This window comes from Cygnus olor, chromosome 3 (assembly GCF_009769625.2).
Source record: "Cygnus olor isolate bCygOlo1 chromosome 3, bCygOlo1.pri.v2, whole genome shotgun sequence".
In the NCBI taxonomy this organism is placed as follows: Eukaryota; Metazoa; Chordata; class Aves; order Anseriformes; family Anatidae; genus Cygnus; species Cygnus olor.
Genome location: NC_049171.1, coordinates 82,291,422 through 82,311,260, shown reverse-complemented (window position 1 = coordinate 82,311,260; position 19,839 = coordinate 82,291,422). Strand labels below are relative to the sequence as shown.

Here is a 19,839-nt window from a genome sequence, read left to right as displayed (position 1 = left end):
GTGCGAGCCAGTTAGCCTTGTGTCCAGCCAGAATTCTGATTTAGCAGCTCATCGTGTTTTTCCTGTTAGACCATTTCTAAAACATACCTCTAGTGAAAATAATAATAATAAAAAGGTCGTAATGCAACCTTACCTTATTTCCTGCCAAAATGTATTCTGATGTGGATTCAGCGACTTCTACTTGTGTTCAGTAGTAACTTTTCCAAACAGACTACACTTATATGAGAGTCAGTGTCTGGCTTTTTTGCTCTGGGCACCATTTCCAGTCACATGAACTGGGAACAGCTTGATTCAGATGTTAACAGCCACTGACATTTGCAGGAATTTTGTTTAAAAAAAAAAAATCATAAAAGCCTTGAGAAATTTCAGTGCTTAAAAAGCTTATCACAGAAGTTACTGAAAATATGGTATGCATGTTATCTGTGAGAACAGTAGCATAATGCAAGAGTTGATGGTAACATGATACATAGCTGTATAGTACATTAAGGAGCAAACCAAATACAGTTCTGTCCTGACTTTCATGTCTTTGCAAGTTCACTGAAGTAGGACTTGTGTGCAGATCAGGGAGGAATCTGACTTTTTGATGTTAAATGGATGTTAGAATTTGACAAATTAAATGGGTTGAATTCCAACCGTGGATTACAAAAATGATAGATTAGAATAAATCTGGGATTAACACCTATTTTTCCAGTAAATTCTCAACCCTCTCTGCATTTATTTTAAACACATTTTTCAGTTTTGTAAGGGGATTTGTTTTTATTGTCTTAGATTTGAAGGAGGTCTCCATCAGGTAAAAGACAACATTTATGGCTTACATTTCACAGGACTACGGTAATAGAGACACAGAGTTTAGCTCTCATTTTTTTTTCCAATTTCTCATATCGTTCTCAGATGTCTCCTCTTCAGAAGGTGACCTCAAGGGGAATAGCTATGCCCTTGAATCACTGTATTACAGGATAAGAGGTAATGGGCTCCAAGCATCTGACAGACTCTAATACTTCTCTAAACTGAAGTCACATGGGTTATTTTAACCCTTCCTCCCACCTGACTTGGTTTCTTTCTACATGCTTGTAAAGTGAACAACAAACACACAAGACCTTGTGAAGCCTACCAATAGTGTTCAGATTTGTCTAAATCACTTACCTCTTGAGACCAGCGAGAGGAAAAGAAAGAACTCAAATGCAGTTAAACTTAGGTGAATTAGAGCAATACATGAACAATATATTTTTATAACTTTTGCACTATTCTAGGAGAGGCATATTGTAGTTTTTTTTTGTTTGTTTTTCCCCCAAGGGGAAGCAGACAATAAAAGGAAGCCATAGTTCTTTACTCTTTCCCCATTAGCATGATTCCTACAGCACTTGCACCTTCAGCTGAAGGGATGACTAAATGATAGCAAGCCAAGTTTGTGTGCTGGAAATGACAAAAATTGGTAGGTGTGCATGGTGCAAAGCAGTCATTCTAACACAGCTAGTAAACATCTGCTGTCCAACGCATGCTTTGCAAGTAAAGTCTGTTTACATTTTGTGAATATCAGGCATCCAAGTTTTGGGCAGATTGCATGTATCATACTCGCACATTAAATCCATTCAACATTTGTCAGAAATGGATTGGTTTTGTATGTTTTGTGTGGACAGTCAAAGGAAAGAAGCAAAGGAATTTACTAAGGGATACTCCTAGCTGAATTTTGTTGTTGTCATTCAGAAGCTAATGGCAATCTAATTTAGTGATCAAATCCCTCAAAGATGAATTTATGTCATGAAACCCCCCCCTTTTATTTGTTTCAGACACAATAATGTTAAGAGTGAATGAACACAAGCTACAAAGCCACAATGCTTGTGTTCTGCACAGGTGCAAGGATATGCAGTAGACAGAGTTTCAGTAAGAGCTCCTGTCCATGTGGTGTAGCATCTACACTGGTAGGTCTGTCTGAAGCTTGAGAGAGTTGTAATCTCGTAATTTCCTCAGAACATTCTCCTGAAAGATGTGTAATGCTTGGGCAAAACTAAACCCACCATAAGCCTATATACACATCCCAAAACCTACATAGAACGAGGAAGTGAGCTTGATGTGGTTTGAAAGTATGAGACGATATTACTGTTTTGTTGTCATATTTTTCAGTCTAGAATACAGTTAAACAATGTAGAGTTCCTCTAAATATATATAATATATATATAATAAAATGTATAAAATATATATAATTTCAGGCAACAGCTGTGAAACTCCTTAAATCCAGAAGGAAGAATTCCAGCAGCCTTCAAACTCAGCCATAGGAACATCCTAGTCATCCTTCATGAGATTTCTTCTCCAAACTACTCTTAAAGGAACAGACATAAGGTAGCTCATCATTTTATCCTCCGCCATGTTGACTTCATCATCATTAAGCTACTGAATTAGACAGAACAGGAGCATTATAACCCTCTACAAACTCCAGAAGAAGAGGGTGATTTATTCAGGTAAATTAGAAAAAGACACAAACATACCATATACTGTTTACAAAAAAGCTGATGAATTTTTTTCATGAAAGAAGAAATCTCAGTAAATTCAAAAGTTTAGATAGGCTAACACTGACCTCAGGAAAACAAGCTGAAGATCTGAAGTGGTTAACAGGATTATCGTGAAGACACCATTTGAGATTATTTCATGATATCATCTTATGAAATAATAAATGATACAAAGGTATTTAGAAGAAGGAAAACAGTGCAAACAAACGAGATAAGAAGCTACAGTAAATTAGAGCCAGAAACATTATTTAAAATAAATAATAATAAAAAAGAACCTGCAAGAAAGCTTTAAAGCATTGAAGGGAGAAATTTCCATTTGACTTAATTTTGTCTGCAGAACAGTCATAGCAGTAATTTAGAGATTAAACATGCTCCAGCTCACCAGCCTACAGATTTTCCTCCACTGCAGCTATCAGACTGCACGGGTTCCCCTGAACTTATGGTGCAGGTTTCAGTGCTCAAAGGAGGTCTATGTACCGATCATTTACTGAGGCACACACGTGACTAGAATTTGTGTTGTTGGCACTGCAGGAGCTTATTTAACTGCAGCTGCAAGTCAGAGTAAGTGCTCCTGAACCTGTTTTCCTCCAATTATCAAATCATTCTGTATTAATGTTGAAACATGGTTGATCAAAATTGATGCCCTACAAAGAAAGCCTCCCTTATTGAGGTGTTTTGCTACAAACATGTTTCTGCAAATTCTAGTAAGTCAAGAGAGGAAAGTGGATTTTAATTTGTTGTCTCTATCTGTCAGAGAAAAAAAAAATATATATGAAGTCATGACATTTAGTAGTACTGTCTAGGAAATGGTAACGATCAACATCTGAAGCCAGAGGACATTTGCTCTGCCAAAAGTCATGCTAGGGAACAGAAGTAAGACACACACCCCTTTCCCCCCTGCAAAGTAGTATCTCATTTCAAAGAGATGAGATGAGAATAGGGCCTTTTGCCTTTTTCCCCCACTAACTGTTGAAGGCGAGCTAGAAATTTTATTTCTTAGGAAGCAAATCATGAAGTACAACAGCTTTTGTGAAGAAGAACCTTGCAGAGTTTCTTGATGTTACGGAGTCAGAACTTTGCTTTCTTTAAGAAAATCTCAGACAAGGTGATTGTTACAGCTAATTACTTGTAGTGAAAATGAAAAGTTAATTTGAATTTGAAGGAAACGTTAACTGCCAGCCAAGTGGTAATCCTACTCCTATTACCAAAAAGGGGGGTTAGGATAGAAAACCACACAACATGAGATACAAGAACCTTAATTTGTAGCACATCACTGATTCAGGATTACAAAGCAGCAAACAGAACAGCTTGAATATAAGGAAATACAGTCGATAAGTACAATTTAGTTTTTTTTGAAAGTTCAGCATATAGCAAGCTGTTCCCTGCTTTCAAATCCCGTGATACAGTATTTGATCTGATTTCTCACTTCTTCTAGATGTGTCATGTGCCAGATGTGCCAGTATTTGTGGTGATTCAGACACTGAAGTTCTTGCATAGTTTAAAATGTTTAATTTTTGTATATGTTGATCATAATTCAGTGGAGGCACTCAAAGTAAATGGACAAAAGCCAAATTATGGAGCAACAAGAAGGTCTGCACTTCCATTATTGCTGCTCAGAAGTGTATCTTACCCCTTATACGGAAAGGGAGAGAAAAAAGAAAATCTCATAATATTCTTTTTGTATGTGTGTGTGTGTGTGTGCGCACTTTGTAAGATGAGTTAATCTTATACAGAAACCCATGGGAAAATAAATGATATATCTTAATATTTTTTTCTTCAATTTTTAGCTTTTATTTTACCTTCTGATCATTATTTCAAACTCACTTTCTGAAATATTGCTGAACATACTGCTTCATCAGAGGTCCTGCAGAATGCTGCATAGAGTAAGTTAAGATAGATATTTTGTACAAGTAGGGTTTTTTTTATATGACATAAAGCATCCTCAGAACACTGAATGGATGTTATTAAATTTTATGATATCCTGTACAGAGATAGCACACACTGTACGGAGACAGAGAGAGTCATAAAGCAATTAGAGTATCAACTTGGCCTCTACATCATACTCTGTGTATTAAAGGATGAAGCTGAATTCCCAGAATTCTACAGGTTTTGGGACAGACAGGACCGTTATTGAAAGGGTATGTGGTTACTCAAAAGATAAAATTTAAAAATAAATAAATAAATAGCAGGAACAGACAGAAATAGTAAGAAATAGGTCTACCATAACTCTATACTACTGAGAAAGCATGCAAATCTTGTCCTTGTTATTAGCCTGAAACAGCAGCTTCACTGCTTTGCTAGCTGCTGTCAGCTGCAGGAAAAAGCAGCATGAAGAATTTCCTGTCTTTTCTACATATGTAGGCCTGAGGAGAATCATAATCCCAGTTTTGGGGGTATGTAACTAAATACCTTAGAAGTGAAGTGCAACTCAGTGAATAGACTCCAACCCTTAATACTCTCCCTACTGGCTCCCTTACGCAGCCTCTGAAGTAGAGAAGTTTGTGTAATGAAAGAAAGAGCGAAAAGATAAAGAGAAGATGAAAAGGTAAAACTATCATTGAGAAAATAACGTTGCAGACTGCAGAAAGCAACTCACAGGTCTACTAACAATTGCAAGGATTAGGAAACTTTCACAGTTTAAGTTGAAAATTGATTTGAACATGTCATAATTTTTGAGCAGATCCTTGGCGATTCACATAGCTGAACTTGTAAGCAACACTTTGCATATTCAACAAATGTATGAGCTGGGATGGGCCCAGCAACAACAGCAGAAATCTTGTGGATGTTACTTGTGTCCCTTTTACAAAGGCAGACGTGGGTAGAAGGAGGACCTGGCCAGAAGCTGCCCAGCCATTAAGGAAAAAGAACTGTCTCCAGCCCGAGTCCTGTGTCCAAGTCACTGACAACCACTGTCCTGAGAAGAAGCCTGTCACTTGTGCCACAGCTATATCCCTGTTTTGGGATCCCCAGCTGGTCCTCAGGCTGTACTTCACATCTCAGGAAGGCCTAAAGCTCTACCTGCTCAGTAGCACAAGTTGCACAAAAGTTGCACTTCTACTGAAGGACAATTAAAACAACAGTAGGTAGAATTACCTCCAGGAGGTACAATTACCTCCTTCTAACTATTCCTTGTGTAAGACAGGGAAATAAAACTCCTCAGGCAGGTGGCCACAGAGATACAGTCTCTAACATTTTGTTACCAAATCATATCCTGCCTATCTGGAGCTATGGGTACCATTGCAGGTTTCCTTATGTTACCTTTCAAACCAACCAGCCGACCTGGAAGTTTACTACCTATAAATGCATGTTGTTTTGATGTACAGTTTGTATGCTTGCATGCCACTCCCTGCCTATTCAGGTCTTTTTCTTCACTCAGGATTCAGTTTCTTATTAAGAGAAATCAAACAAACAAAAGACAACCCACCAAAGTTTGTTTTTAATGAACATCTTCCTCCCTCCTCACCAACTTATGGATAATTTGATATACACACAAATGACCTGTTTCCATAAACATTCCCATTCCTGAACTCAATAGTCTCCACGTATTTTAGTTTGAAATAAAGCAAGTTAAATTTTGCTTCCAGTTTAAAGGTTCCTGCCCTGAAGATGGAAAACATTAGCTGTATAAACATGATTAAAAGAACAACTGCTTCTGTTTGCAGAATGCTTCTTGGGAGAGCTCTTTGTGGCATAAATATAACTTTTAGCCAGCATTATCTCTGTTACAAGTTAGAGTAGCTCATAAAATTAACAAATAAATAAATTGATCACTTTAGATTTAAATGAAAATGTAAAGATACATTTCTTAAGACTACATGCTAGCCCATTACAAATCTGAGGAATTTACTAAAATGGCAGAAGACTTACCTTCAGAAGAATTGGTGAGGAGGATTGTTTCCATTTTACCTTGTACCTGATCAAATGCTTAGCAAGACTTAGTTTAATGCTGACTCCCTCCACCCCTGTAGTGGTTTAAAAAAAAAAAAAAAAAAAAAAAAAAAAAGGCTAAGCACTCCTATAGGCTTGGCAAACTGAATAGCAGTAACATCTGGCTTTTTGCCTGAAATTAATTGGAGAAATGTATTACAGGCTATGCTCTTATCATCAGCTGCCAAGAAGCATTTGTATAATAATTCTTTACAAGGGGAAAAAAGGAGGATTTTTCTTTTTCTTTCCAGAGCTTTGTGGGTACCAGACAACTCTGTCAAGCAGATAACGATTAGGAACTGACTGGTGAATATCAGAGAAATAGAAAGTTACAGTATTTAGCTTTTCCTTTAAAAAGTGCAATTCCAAATATAGAGGGACACAGTTATCATACCCCTCTGGATTTCAGCATGAAGAACTCAGAAGAAAAAGTTTCAGCTTTAAGATGCTCCACCCGTCATGCTCCACGTCTTCTCGGAAGGCTGCAAGCCAGCCCTACCCCTCCTCTGAAATGGTGGACAGGAGCACTGCCTGCCAGGCCCACGGCCCGAGGGCGGGCACAGCTCCTTCCCTCTGGGCTGCTGTGAGGCTCAGCTCCATGAAAAGCCTGTGTTCTCGTGGCCAGTGGCTTACTAGGAGAATACGACAGCTGCCACCGTGCTCAAACACCAGGTTAATTCCTCCTTGCAACCTTAAGCGAGCAGATGCCCCCCTCAGGCACTGGTGGCCTTCTCCCCCAGCCTGGCCCAGATGTGGCTGTGAGGGCTCAGGGCCCACCCTGGCCAAGGAGAGGCCTGGCCACCGTCGATGTGAGGGGCTGCGGAGGGAGCCACCGCACTCACTTTCAGGCTACCAAAGCCTTCCTGTGGAACTGGCAGCTATGCTGGCCAGGCAGTGGATTTCTTGCCTCCTCACTAAGAGCAGGTTCCTGCCTGCTTGGTGGCACATGAAGCCATGAGGACTGGCACCCACTTCTGGAGCTGTTTGTAGGCAGAGCAGATGTAACACAGCTTCATGGGCCACAGCCGTGCGCTGTTGGCTGGTGAGCCAGCTAGCTTGGGAGCCACAATCCCAAGTCTTCTTGTGTTAACACTGGCAAATAACCTAAGTTTCCCCACGTACATGAAGGTTTTCAGATCACCACAGCAGAATTCACCTCATGCTGGCCTGGCTCCACTGGCCGACAGCAGCTCATGGGGTGCAGACCCACACCTGCTGCTTGCTGTGCCCTGGGCAGGGACAGCAGCCTCGGGAGGAGCTGGGTGCAGGCAACGTCATGAAGGCAGCAGGCACCTGTGACACTGCATGCTAATTAAAGCATTAATTGAAAGTAAACCTTTCTATTTAGGCACTGACTAATACTTTATTTCAAACAACAGCAACACCACAAAATGCCCAGTTATTCCTCTACTCATCTTTTCAAACACTGTACTCTACCACAAATCTAATCATTTCAGTGTTTTGTCCCAAAGAGCAATATCATGAACACACACGTGGCAGGCTTTTCCCCAGTGCATGAATTCTGTTTTCCTATCGGTGAACAGAGATAATTACAAGCTTTTCAAGTCATCCATAAAAATAAAGGTGATGGCCCCAGTGTGAGACTGTACGTCAGCTCCTAGGCTTATCTTTTAATCAAGTACTGTTTAAACATACGTACAACAGCAAGCGTACAGATGGTCGGTTGAGCAGAAAAAAGCTCTGGGTTGGGTACTTCTGTCATGACTTTTTCAGATACACTTTTATAAATAGGCAGTCATAATTAAGTTGTGGAAGACTTTGTGACGGTTTGTGTGTGTTTTTTTTTTTCATAAAATACTTTTTTTGTTTTGTTTTCACACACACTTGTTAGGCTTTTCTGCAGAGTTTGATTAGCAAAATAGCATCTCAAGAAAATAAATAGTCCCCAGGCATGGATTCTCAGTCATGTTTACAGATAGAGCAAACCAATTAGGTAGAGCTAGGCTTACATACCAAATTAAAAATCTGATGCTGAAATTGGGAATCAATCTCCCCATTAGTATTTCCAGTGATGTTACCAGGATGGCGCTTACACGTGTATCCAGGCCTGACTTACTGTTCAATGTCATATTCTTTTCTTCTGCATCTAAATAAATGTATAAGTTGGCAGTTTTTTTAGAATGGTTACTATAATTTATGGGAGAACATTTGTTTTTTATTATTCAAAAATACCTTATCTGATATACTGTATTAATACATACCAGATTTTGAACCAAGTTTTTCTCTCCTAAACCATGCAAATATGAAACTTCATATAACCATCCATATAACCCTCCAGCTCCAGAAAGTAGAGCATTAAGGCAAACCTCACAGTGTAACACTAAACCCACGCAAGATGTCAGTGCTGCAGCTTTTAAAATCACCATATGTCTCTTCTTGTTCCCAGGCTTTCCCTTCCTAGGCTCCTTTTTTGATCTCTCTTTTTGTACACCTTGAAACTACTCTATTTCCCCGATCCCCAGTTATATGTTCTTCCACTTCTTGGCTCTTGCTCTTACTTTCAAAAGGTTTATATTTATTTATTTAATTTTCCCTGTTAAAAGGATATGAAAAAAAACATACATGGACATGAACAAACAACCAGACAAGATGTGATGGTGGGACTGCTGAGAAATTGCAGTGTTTTCATCTGCCATTTGGGTTTGACAGGGGAAAAAGATTGTGAAAGAAATGATGATCCTTTACTGCCAGGGAAGAAAGAAATGGATTACATAGGTTAGAGTTTATTAGTTTTTATATAAGCAGAACCTGAAGGACAGATATATATTAAAATAAATATTTTTGAAATTATAGCATTTTTGCTGGGGGGGGGGGGAAATCTTCCTTGAGGTCAGCAGCCCACATAAATTCTACAAAGCCCTAGTGAGCCAGCCCCAGCAGCATGCTTCAGGGAGCCCAGTGTAGTTTCAGAGCCCATGGAAAGATGAAGGCTCCTGGTAAATCTTTGATCTTCAACGCAGAACAAACCCATCTCCATGCAACAAGCAGAACCCCCCAACCTGAAAGAGTACCCAAACAATTTCTGAGATAGGTGCACTTAGGATTCAGAGCATCACATCCTCTTCCCAGAGGGCAGCTTTCTAAGGAGGGCTTGCCCTTTTGCAGAAGCAGGTGAGGGGTGCTCTTGCTGCCCACCTCTGCACAGAAGGTGTTTAAAGATGTATGACACCTGGTGAAAGCCCAGCTCCCAGTCTCCAGCACCAGTGAGCGGGGATGCAGGCCAGACAGACACGCAGGAGAGAAGCCAGCACACAGGGCAGCCGCTGGCTCTGGCCACGCTCACCCTCCTGCTCGCACTTCAAGGGGTGTTTGTGCACACAGTGTTACGGGCTTTGGACCAGGAGACACATTGTGCAGCGGGGATTCAGACATTGCCCTGCTAAGATGCGTGCTTTAAATATTTCCTGCACGGGAGCCTGGAGAGTTTCCTGTGTAGTGTAGGAGGATGTAATAGGATGCATACTTTTACTAAGAGTGGAAAAAACTGTGAAGATGCTGACCCCTCCTGTTCTGCCTTTGAAGAAAACCCCGGATGAACTATTGTAAGTGCAGCTCTGTTATAGGTCTTCTTTTCCCTTATTACATTAATAATCAGTTGCACATCAAGAACCATGATCCAAGAATCACAATCAAGGCCTCTTTGACTGAAGAGTTACTTTCTGTGTTTTGCTTGCTCAAAAAGCAGAATTTAGGAATCAATACTATTTAACATCACATACACTTGTATTTTAGCTGGGTAAGCTACATGATGTAGACAGGTATAGATCTATAGGCACAGATACTCAGCTAGTTATATATTAAATGTAGTTAATAGTAGAAACCTAAATATAAATTTAAACAGGGGAGCGTACTTAATCTGTTCATGTACTCTGAATATCGAAAAATTTGAAATACCAACTATTTTGATGCATTTTTGTACTCCCTCGCAACATTATTTATAGCCAGTCTGCCTCTGCCGCCAGCACCAGGCAGCTCTTGCTCCTCCCGCAGCGGCGGTGCGAGTGAGCGCAAATCCCCATCCCTCTCGTGTCTCCGATGATCCCGCAGTGCCACCTACTTGTTGCTGCGAGTTTTTGCAAGGAAAAAACAAACCAGAAGCGAAACCAACTACTTGTCTAATATGTTATTTATTAGAGAAGTGTTTTGCTTGGTTTGTCTACCCCACCCTCCCTCCCCCCGCAAATCCAACATTCATTTTTTTATAGAATATTTCAAAATTCTCTCTTTTATTTCAAATGTAGATGTCTCTGATTTATTACTATGACATACAAAACGTCATCCGAACACCATACAAAGTTACCAGACTTCTAACACGAGATGAAGAAGGGACCCTTGAGAACAGCAGTTATTACAAATGTAATTAATTAATTGCAGAAAAATTCCTTTCTTCTCATGACAACGTCATATGGAAACAAGAACAAGAGGTAGTTTACATTGCAGTCCCAGGCAAATATAAGCCTCTAAGAGCAATAAGCATGCACATAAGAGCCTTTGGCAGTAACACAGCAAAAGTCAATGGAGCTGCTCCTGCAGTTAATAGATGCACTTAAGGCCCTACCTGCACTGCAGAAAAACAGTAGCACAATGGTTGGCCTCCATCTAACTCTGTAGGTATAATGTAACCACATAAGTAGCTTGAACAGCTTTCTTTCATTCTTAAAATTAGTGTGGCTTCTCACTGTTGTACGAGAAGTTTTCTCTTTCCTTAGATCCATATCTCAGGTACATATGTGGTAATCTGTGACTTCACGTGATAAAAGCGATGCCAAACCAAACAAAAATAAATATGCTTCTAGCACTTATAGCGACAGAACACAATTTGAAATCACAAACATTAAAAGCTTAAAAGATAACAAGTGTTAATTAAATAATTCCTCCTGCCACCCAGCTTCCTTTAGAAAAAGTAAATAAACAGTATTAATTGTGTGAGCGCTAATGCATGACCTTCCCATTTGTAGTGTAGAAACTGATTTTATATCCTGGATCAAAACACTTTGCCTTCAGTGTGTGCGTGTGTCTGTGTGTGTGTAATTACAGCCTTTGGCACACGAATGTTTTCATACAGGTTGTACATGGCCTGTAGGTGTCCTCTGTGGCATAGCATAGGTTGAAACAGTGGTGCATGATGTCAGCACAAGTCAGGGCCTCTGCTAAACGGATAAGGGATAATGTTTTATAACCAGTACCTTCACTTCCATCTGATCTTCAGATTTTTGTTTGACACTGGCAGGTGAGAATGAGAAAGCGCCCAGCAATTACAGAGGCCAACTTCCTATAAAAGCAGAGAAGCCCTCTGCATTTGCAAGGATCAAATCCATGAAAAACCCTAACAGACTATGAAATAGACTATTTTATTACTATTGCTTTTTAATGTGTTGTGTTGTTTAAAAGGATTCTGTTCTCTTAAGCAACATACAGGCATCCACAAAAATGCTTTATAATCACATATAGTTTTAGAACATCTTGAAGGATATCTGCACGAAAACACAGAAGTCAGTGGGTGGCACTGTTGGCTTGTAAGTAGAAAAACATTTACTAAATTATAAAGCATACACAGATTTCAAGGGTAGCTGTACATTGATTTGTGTGTGCCTAGCACCTTGTAAATTTCCTACATTTAAGCAAGTCTACCTTTCTTAAAGTTTATTTCCTTTCTAATACATCAAAATTGATTGTTATATAATTCTGACATTTTGTAGCTTACTTGCAGTAGAAAGTGTTTGGACAAAATATTGGACTGAAAAAAAAAGTCATCCCTACAGTCACTGCAAGGTGTGGTCTTGAAAAAACTGAGAAATATCTGACTTCTGTAGTCCATAAACACATAGCACGGAGACTTGGTTTACTGAAATATTGTGAAAATTACATATTTTTCCATCTGTAGAGTACCTTAGAGACTTGCTCTTTAATTCAGGCTCCAATGACTGTCTCAGCTAATTGCCTTTTCCCTAAGGGTCCTTCAGCACTCTGAGCATCTTTGAAACAAGCTAAGATAGGGAAAACAACATCACTGGAAAAGTGCAATGTGGTACAGTATGCAGAGAGGCCACACAAGTCCTATGAGAAGACGTTCGTCTTCTCTGGAACACAGCATGCCTTGTGAGGTTTGTGCCTGGCTACATTTATTCTGCGCTGAAGTTAAAGTGCTACCTGCAGGAGGAACGGGGGATCCTGAAATTTCTTCTGCAGATTGCATGCGTGGGCACAGGGAAATGACTGCCAGGCACATTTACCAAAGGTTTACAGGGTGAGGCTTCTGTCCTACATTAACTACAGGGCTGTTTCCATTAAAAATAAATGCATTTTAAGGTCATACGTACATTTTGAACACAAACCAAAATCTAGTCTCAATGTCAGACTTACATTTGGATATGTTCTTGCCAGATCTGCTTGTAAGCTTTCTTAAAGGAGAAAGATGAAGACTGCACACCCCTGTAGGATGGATGGACCAGGCACAGGCACGCTGACATACACTGTGGGCCTTCAGTGTGATTTGCATTCAAATCAGCCAAGGAATTATCTCCTGGGAAAGACCCAGCATAGCATTGCAACAGGATCTGGATTTTGTTGGGAATACAAAGTTTCCCTCCTCATTCTGTATATCGCTTACACGTGTGGATACCCAGAGCTGAATTAGGAAACCTGCTAGACTTCAGGACGGTTCCTCCATTGTTATTCTGGGTGTAAAGGATTTACAGACTAGGGTCTGGAGCACTGGAGACAAGGGAAAGACCCCCCTTCTGAAGTTGGTGGGGGAACTGGAAGACCTTTGAGCTCAGTCTTGCATACCAGCTAGGGAGGAAGGGGAGCCAAGTCCATCAGCAGCTGGCCAGGGGCAGAGAGCCCCAACCTCCCTGTGTGCTGTTCTTCACATAGAGATTTCTGCAGAGCTGATCACATTGTTATGTTGTGTTGAAAGTGATATTTTAAAAATAGTTGTCCCACAGTTTTTCAGCTGGAATACGTCAAGTCTCTCCAGGTACTGGCAACCACCCAGCTCATGTCTGGATGCTGCTGGTGCCACAAGCAGCACTAAAACCTTGAGGCGTGTCATGAAGCAGAGGCTCTCCTCACTGCCCTGTAATGGGAAATCTCCCCCAGAAGTTTGGTAGTTTGTTATGCAGACAGGGATGAGTTGTGAAGATCAAATATTTCAAGACACGGAAGCAGTGAGGAGAGAGGGTATGGTATAACTCTATCAAACATGGAGATACCCAGGTGCAGGAATACAATTAAAGTGACAAGTTTCTGAATTTGACCTTGGAATAATTATGCCAGCCAACATTTCCAGGCTTTGGGGGGTATTTCAAGGTTTTTCCACTATATCTTTCTCTCTCCCTCTAGGTTCACTTTGACAACAGAAAAATTAAAGTCATGTCACTCACAATTATGTAACTAAAGAAAAAAATAGGACAGAAGGGTTTACAAAAACATGGTGAAACTTGAGGTCTTCCACATCAGATTAAAATTCACACTAAGCTAACTCCCAGGTGTGTTTACAGAAGTGTTTTAGAATCCTCCTATTGTACAATTCAGGAAAGATATCAAAACAGTGAAAACTCAAATCATTGAGAGAACTCCTACTAACCTGCACAGATTTTAACAGATTTGTGGTGTAATCCTTATCAACGGAGCTCTAAAAGTTGAGCAGGTTTAAGTATTGATTGCAAAATGTATTAAAACGTATTTCTATTTAAACCTTTTTCTTAAGATCTATTAATTAACCGTGCAATTGTGTTAGTGACAACACAGTATTATTTTGAACCCTGAGTTTGTAAAGTAATTTACCACAAGCTTGTATTAGACAGGGCTGATATTCCCTCACTACTGAACTCTGTGAAGCTAGTACAGCCATAAATGGACAAGAACATTAATTTTATTTGAGCTTACATTAGTCATCATGCCTTATCACGCAAAGCTGGCAGTGATAAAAGCCAGAAGGTTTTGCACAGTGCAGGCTCAGCGTGCTCTCCTTGTCCTGCTGCCCCTCCCCTGGGGCTGCCTGCAGAAGTCTTCACGCAACTCCCACAGCCCAACTCATGTCTCAGTTGGACTGACACAAAGAAATACCTTCACTGCAGTGCACAGGTGTAGCTGCAGGTTGGGTGAATGATTTGCACAGCTTGCTTCACTCACTGCCATTTTTCTCTGAAGTGCTCAGAGGAAACCTGCTTAAATTACCATTTGGCACTGTTCCCATAAGGTCAAACCTTGGCTTGCATGGCAGTTGCATGGATACCTTCATTTTGGAAGTGTAATGGCTCCTCTGCCCAGCTCACATATAAACAACGCTGCTTTGGGTATTGTCCTAAGTGTCTGACTCCCCAAAAGAGATTTCATCTCTTTTTGGCAGTAGCAAACCTGCTTGCTAATGCAATTCAATGGGGTTTTTAATCAGTGCCACCAGGCTGCTCACTGGGCAACTCCCAGACATCTGTCATGTATTTCCCACATTTGACACAACTTTTCCCAAGGCACCCACACCATTTATCAAGGAAGGCACATGATGTTGCTTGTTACCAAAACCTGTTCTGATAATGCATGTGTAATGAGGTGGATAATGCCTTGTGAGTGGGAGTGCCCAGCCTTAATAGGCACAAATATGCACTGTCTTCTGAGTCATCTGCACAATAAATCTCGTATTTATACACAATAATCATATTTGAAAAATATTAAGACCGAAATACAAGATTTTTTCTTTTAATTTTTACTTCGCAGCTCTTAATCAGAGAAAAGCACAGAAAGAAAAAATAGCTCTGCTACTGTTGTGGTGATATCACCACTGAGAAGTCCACAAAACCTAGGTACAAAGAACACATTATAACTGAACATTACAAAGCCCAAAATAAACGGAGAGGACAGAAATGTTAAAAGAGATGTATAAGCTTGGGGGGAGGCTGTGCTCATTTGCCCAGTAGCCATGCCTGTAGTGTTGACATCAGAAGTGATTCCAACCAGTTTGTGACTTTTGTTTCTTCTGTACAAATGAGAAGCTATTGCCTTGTGGCATAAGCAACAGTCCAAGAGCAAGATCAATTTTAAAAGCAGTCTTTCACATTCCTTGAAAAAAAATTCAATATGCATTTTCCCTTGCTATTTTTTCCCCTAACGGGTTACAGCACCAACAACTTTGTCATGCACTTCTGCAGGCTGAAGTTGTTGTGGGACAACACTTTGCTTCAAGCCCAGACTCCTAGGACACAGAGCATTGCCTTTTCCCGTGGCACAGTTACTCAGCTCTGTATTTCTCCACAAATATGTCCTTTGATTTCCTATTTCTTTCTGTTCCCCATTCCCCAGCCCCTCCCCCACAGTATATAAATTTATTTATTACCAGGAAACCCTCCTTTATCACTCCTACACATTTGTCCCCACTGAGGGCCAGCATCTCTTTCTTTTATCCCCTGCCCAGATGCCTGGGGAACAAATGCCACAGAGATGCAGATGCTTACTGGATTCCCCCTGAGCTGGCATCTGGAGCTGCAGCCACCCCCACAATCCAAGCCCCTGAGTGAGCTACCTCCCTTCTGCAAGATGGCACCTACTGAGCTGGAGCAGTGTTTGAGGCCACGTAACTCTGTCAGCTCCTGCATGAGAATTACTGTTTCAGCAATTAACTGATCTGTGTGTTTATGGGATTTAAGGATCTGGCTCCTCTTACTAGGTCAGTTTACCCTGTTACAATTAGCCTTATCCTTGTCTTACAATTAGTCTCACAACAAATCCCCAGAGCTTATTCTAGACTGAACTTTGGAAATGTGCAGATTCACATCCTACTTGTGTAACTGAAAACAGTTTATAAACTCACACAACTCTGGATGTTCTACGTGCATATTCATGAAATGCCAAAACCTAGTGATTTAAGCTTGAACATAAGAGTTTTCTTTTTCTCTCTCTTTTAATTTAATTGGTCATAGGAGTTCAGAACTACATGGATCTGGTAATTTTGTGGAATAAAATAAGACAGATTATAGTATAATAAGAGCACTATTATTAGTATCTACAGGTAAATTAGGATTGAGAGCACCTGGAAGCAAAGGAATTTCCAAGCATAGACCAAGGCATTTAAGGAGTGCATTAAGTAGTTCTTACAGAGGAATTTCATGAATGAACTGACATTTCTCATTCACTTGTGTAACAGCATCATGTCTGTTCACCTCTAGTCTTTTAGTAGTCCACTCCCTAGCAGGTTACCATGCTCAGAACCACCACTGCCCCATCCTTTGCTGGGTAAGCAGAGCACATAGGGTGCACCACTGCTGCATGACCTACCCTCACCTTAACTCAGTGAGCTGGATAGATGTTAGCAAGGTCTGAACTGAAAGTAGCTATGTCATCAACAAGGCTTATGGATTTGCTTGAGCACTCTGAGACATTAATGAATCCACCTAGCTTTCAAACTAGAGCTTGCCTGGAACAGAGTGCGAGTCACCACTGCTCTGCAGTGTGCCTGGCTTACTGTGTCCATGCTCTATTGGCAACTGCAATCTAAGAACACAAACTGATAGCAAAATGCTCTCATTTTATGCATGTGGTGATTTCCTCCCCCTAACAGCAGATGGTAAGATGAATCCTGACTTTCAACTTGAAATATCTCCAGTAGAGATATTAATCTGAGCTAGTTGTAGAGCTGCCTCTGTAGTCAATTGAGACAAATAGCCTCTTTCATGAGGGAATTGTCTGGCCTCTATTAGATGTCAGCATTAGATGAGTCATTCTGCAAGAGGCTGATGAAGCTCACCTAAAATATAAAATAACTTCCCCTTTTATCAGCAGATGCATATTGCATCACTGAATATCACATTGCATACTCAGTGCTTAGAACATCCTTGGGGATTTTAGTTGCAGCTGACTTGTGTGCAATGACTATATCACAGGCCCAGACAGCATCTTCTGTAACCAGCTAAGCTGTTTGATTCAGTGATCTTCAAGCTTTGCTTATTGGTAACAGAAGGAACCAATGCTTCTGCCACCCACAGCTACTGGCACTCTCTCCAACACTAGCTGAAGCTCTAAAATCCTTGCTGCAATCCTAACATAGGATTAAATTGTTTATTACCTACCTCCTCTCCTTGGATAATTCTTGATTTTGGCATTATACACCCTCCCCCCCGCCCCAGAACTTAAACCACAAGCAACAAGTTATTTACCAGCGATGAACCTCATCGAACATGCAAGAATTGCTATCTCTATGCTACGCTGAGTGAGGGGGTGCTAACACGGTGTGCTCTATTACCAGGAGTTGCATGCATTTACCAGACACGATATTACCTTTGCAAGTATTGTGCCTTAAAACAGAATAATAGTCTGAGTTTTGACACCCTCAGAATGAGGGTCCAAGAAAAAAAGAGTCAGGAGCTTGAAAAGAAGAATCCAACAGTGCTAGAGAAGCTGCTGTTCTACCAAGGTGGAAGAAAAATGGCAATTGTTATTCCTTAATTTCAGCAGTAAATATGACCACACATACCCTGTCCTTCTCCTCTCTCTCCAGTGTTGCCTGGAGTTCAAGGTTTAGGCACAGTTACCTGTGCCATCTTCTTGCTTCCTTCCTCTCCCCTCCAAAAAGCTACCATCTTCACGTAAAGTCAGCCTTCAAGCTGAATCAGTAGAATGTGAGTAAACCCCCTTTTTCTGGTAATGAAACACTGCTGTTATATGGTGAAAAACTCCATATGAGCTATGTTACCATTCTACCCTGTTGCTTCTGTTAATCAATCAAAAGAAAACATATTAATATAAAATACAACAGGAAACACAGACTAAGGTAGTTGTTCTATGAGATCATGTGAAAACACTTCTCTTTTTGCACTTTAACAGCTTTTACCACCTTCATTAACAAAGAGAATCAGTTACTTAAAGTACATGTAGGCAAGTTCATAGCTTCTGCTCTCCCCGTTTTCTTTGTAGAAAAAGGAAATGTCTGAGGTCAGCAGTAGGAATATGTAGTTTCAATACGTAGTGAGATGGAGATTGACATATAGGAATATGTAGATATAACATGAAATCATTGGCATCCAGAAACGTCTGTTCTTTGTGCACTATGTGCCAGCTGACATGTCTCAGTGCATCAAAGCATCATGCCTTCTGGGTTTCAGGCTGTAATATCGCCTTGCTGCTTGGAGTCACTGTTCTAGCTGGAAAACAGCTTTTTTATTCCATAGAGAGTCTTCCCAAGCTTGTTCATAAAGTGAGAAAGAAATCAAAACTTCTCCGGATTAATCAATTTCAGTGAAGTTTCACATTTTTCCCCTTTGGCTCAGTCAGCATATAACATTGTGTTTATAAAAGACTTTTGTCCTTGTTCCTGTGACTTCAACAAGATAGATAATGATGATAGCAAATACAACTTGCCCAGAATTTGTCTAATCCTTTGATTTATCCATTCTGTGGCCAGCAAAGTCATGTATTGGGCTACTGGGTAATAACAACAGCCGGAAGCCAGGCCTTCAACAACTGCAATAAGAAGGAATTCTTTAAGACAGTGATCGCAGGCAGATTAGAAGATCTGGCAGTCAGATAACTCTAAGTCTCCTGACAGTAACAGCCATTAACTGTTAGATCTGCCTGCTGAGCCTGGCCGGTTTTCCAGACACTGCTCATTGGCAGCTAGGAAGTTGGCCTAAGAAGGAAGGCCTGTTCTTTGTGGGGGGAAAACAGTTGGCTTACTATGGAAAAGGCACTCACAACAAGGTTAACAATAACCTTTCTGGGGCATTTTTATACCACCCTGTGTTGACAGAAGTCAAGCCATCCAGAGTGGAAATTATGAGAAAATTCCAAGAACTGATGACAAGATGAAGGTTGTTTTCTTCCATTCATGGTCTTTTCTCTGTTCTACCCTCCCCAACAGAGTGCTGATGCTTATCCTCAGAGGGGAAGATGTTGGCAAGAAGTGCATAGCTTCAAAACAAAAACAAAACAAAAAGAGTGGCTGAACACACTGCCTCATTTATGTATTGCATACAGTAATCATGAATACCCATCATAAAACCATAATTACTCATGAAAGCACATAATTGCTCCACATCATCCTTCTCTATCTTGTCTGTGGTCAGCAGATCTCTCTTATTAACAGTAATATCCACATCTCCTTTTCTCTCCTCTTTCCACTGCTTAGTTTCCCCAGGGAGTACTGCCCTGGTCAAAGCCACATACAAAGTTTTGGCCTGTTCAGGCTGGATTTGTGTCTGGGGGCTTCTGCCCTGCCCTGCCCTCAGTCACCACATATGTCAAGAGAAAAATGTATTTGGCAAAGACCTTCATAAGTTTCGCAGACTAGCATCTACTTGTATTGTAAAAATAAAATAGTGTTTCTACAGTATCTAGCACTTTATTGTTAAAGACAGGAGAGGAAAGGCAAGCATGTCCCTGTTTTCTAACATCTGTC

At 40.5% G+C, this 19,839-nt stretch overlaps 1 protein-coding gene across 1 annotated transcript in view; it reads right to left on the bottom strand.

Moving 5' to 3' along the window:
- Positions 1-19,839, bottom strand: part of FMN2 (formin 2) — a 199,117-nt gene that overhangs the window by 177,902 nt on the left and 1,376 nt on the right. Inside the window, exon 2 of the mRNA XM_040551865.1 lies at positions 6,372-6,466. The gene's annotated coding sequence lies outside the window, so the exon portion shown is untranslated. The remainder of the gene's footprint in view (positions 1-6,371; positions 6,467-19,839) is intronic.